Here is a 2988-nt window from a genome sequence, read left to right on the forward strand (position 1 = left end):
ATTCCTACAAACCCCTAAACAACCATTTTGAGATCTTGGAAACATTATGTCCAGTATCATGATACATATGTGCAATAAAGGAAGCTAAATACAGTAGTTTGCATATAACATTCACAAAGAATTAAAATGAACCCTTACGAGTATCTATCCCATTGAAGGTTTTGCATATTAACAACAACCACTTTAGAGGCCATCAATATGATATTAAATCAGGTATTTGATAAAGCTCTAAAAATTTTCAATTACCTGACTATTGCTGCCATGTTTTGTGCAACTTGTTGGTTGCATGTACTACAACCAATCCATAAACATGAAAGTACTCCTTGCCAATTCAATTACCTCCCTTGTGGATTCACCAGTTGGAAGAAAACAACACTTGGAGTTACATCATCCAAATCCTCACTTGCCAAACTATGGCCTCTAGTACTTGTCACAGTGTTGGGTCCATCAACAACATAAGTTTCTATGTTGTTTGAGTTGTAGTCATGAGAGATTTCCACAAAGTTATTTGTGTTGTCATCAACCAATTTATTCTCTATTGCAGTTTCTTGGAGCTGCAAATCAATTTCTAGGTTCCAACGAACATCCCCCATAGTTTTCCTTTCAACCCCTTGCTTCGCAAAACATTTTTCAGCTACCCAATGCCTCCCCATACTTCTCAAAGTAGTTGAGATTTATTTTACCTTTCAAATAAGGATCTATAATTTGTTCCAGAATTCCCTTTCTCTGATAATGCAGTGCCCATTCAACAATGCTTGCCTATTCTCTAGGAAGAGAAGGATTAAGAGCAGGTCGAGCACACAACACAAAATGAATAAACATCTGACTTTTCAGTGAATTGTTGCCTACGATAATATTATGGCTCTAGGTATCCAATGCTACCTTTGACCACAGTGCTAACATGAGTATGGTCAAGAGTTGGGCCCATTTTTTATAATCCAAAATATGAAATTTTTGCAACTAAGTTTTCATCAAGAAGTATATTTGTGGTCTTGACATCCCAATGTATGATGGTCTGAGCAACCCCTGTGTGAAGGTAATGAAGACCTCGAGAAGCCCCAACACATATTTCTAATCTTTGCTTCCATGACAAAGGAGTCAAATTGATGTTACCATACAAGTGTCCTCACAGTGGTCCCTTGGCCATGTAATCATAAACTAAAATCATCTCACAATTTTCTTCACATTAACCAATAAGAGACACCAAATGGCGATGCCTGAGCTTAGAAAGCATCTCTATTTTTGCTTGGAATTCACAGATACCTTGTTCTGCTAGCGGGTTTCCTCTCTTAACTGTAACCTTGAGACCACCACCATCAATATCTCCTTCATAAGCTTTCCCAAAACCACCAATACCAAGAATTCGTGACTCATCAATGTTTTTGGTAGCCTCTTGTATCTCTGCAAAGGTAAAATGTTTGCAAAAATTGGAAGGTGCAGACGACACATAGATCCTAGTACCACTCTTTCCAGAATTAGTTGAAACTTTGCTCCCAATGGTGTGCGAGTTACTACCATAGTGGTAGGGGCAACCATCCAGGATGCTTGTCACCAGCTGACCCACTACGACGTTGACGAACAAAGTAGCAGAGAGTAAGAAGAAGTGCTAGTGCAACAATCCCTCCAAGTACCATGTCAAGTACTTTAAGGTATTTGTAGTCAAAAATATCTAATTTGAAAATTACTAAATTAAACAATTCCAAAATGCATGTCAAAACAACATGGCCTTTAATTGAAATCAAATATAGAATTGTACCTTGGTTTTGTTGCACCACATGCCCAAAATAGAGCATCATTTTCAACGTGAAGCTTCTACATAGAGAAAAGAGAGTCAAATGCAACATTTTCATTCGCAACAAAATTAACACCTTCCTCTGCCATCAGAACAACATATCATTGGACAACATCAAGTTTAGCTATTTCCATATTAGGAACTCCATACATCATCAGACCTCTAATTCGATCAACACATTCATAAACAGTGACAGAGTGCCCAACTTTATTAAGTTAATCACCACAGCCAAACCAATTGGGCCACTACCCACTATAGCAACTTTCTTCCTGCACCCAATGACCAATCCATATCAATATCTAGTTCACCACATTATAGACAACGGACAATTCATTTTCAAAATGATAAGCATCATAAGAATGAAATTAATAATTATAAATGAGAGACATTGATCAGAATTTACACAGGAACGCAACAAATTACAGATATAACCATAAATACAGGGATGTGGCAGAAATAACACTATCTTTCATTAATATCAAATAATGAAATATGCTTACAAACAGAATGGAAGTGGGACTAGCTCGGGCGATGGTAGCTTATCTCTGAGAAGAGATGTGGCGGCTACATGCCTCTGAATTGAGTTACAATAAGGCTCAAGGGCCTTTTTATTATTGAACAATAACAGAAAACCATAAACAACCAAAACCCTAACCCTAGGAGATGTAACACCAAGAGTTTATGGGCCCCGTTGGGGTTAGTTGGGCAACCAACTTCCCGGGGTCATAACTTGGTCATATTATCTCCCTTGGACATGCATGATACCTCATTGGAAATATATCTCTGAGGAATAAAACTGAAAACATGATTTCATTAAAATGACTTGAAGGAATATTGCCAAAAAAACGTCATTTAGGGCCTCAAAACGGCTCCGGAAGTTCAAGATCCGAAAAACTGCCAAAAAAAGTAAATTGTGCTACAATTAAGGAAACTGAAAGAAACAATGGTGGGGTTCCATGTGGAATAGGTAGGTGGCCACCAATATCCACCTAGATTATTCCTCCCCCCTTAGGAAGCAATGTTCTCCATTGCGTTGAGTTCCTCCATGAGATGAGGAAACTTCTGCTGAATTTGGTCCCTATTCAGCCAGTTTCCTTGGTGCAGGAGTTGGTCAGCTTTGACAACACGATACAGTTGGATATTCTGCTGGCGAGTGTTCTTGATCTGTGTGTCCAATATTCGATTAGTTGCAACTT

At 38.3% G+C, this 2988-nt stretch overlaps 1 pseudogene; it reads right to left on the minus strand.

The window, feature by feature from the left end:
• Positions 1-335: 335 nt before the first annotated feature.
• Positions 336-1634, minus strand: LOC149142049 (receptor-like protein kinase FERONIA pseudogene; annotated as a pseudogene).
• Between the last annotated feature and the right edge of the window lie 1354 nt (positions 1635-2988).

The sequence above is a fragment of the Pinus tabuliformis genome, chromosome X, assembly GCF_031772625.1.
Source record: "Pinus tabuliformis cultivar Carrire ecotype Pingquan chromosome X, CPIR1, whole genome shotgun sequence".
Classification (NCBI taxonomy): Eukaryota; Viridiplantae; Streptophyta; class Pinopsida; order Pinales; family Pinaceae; genus Pinus; species Pinus tabuliformis.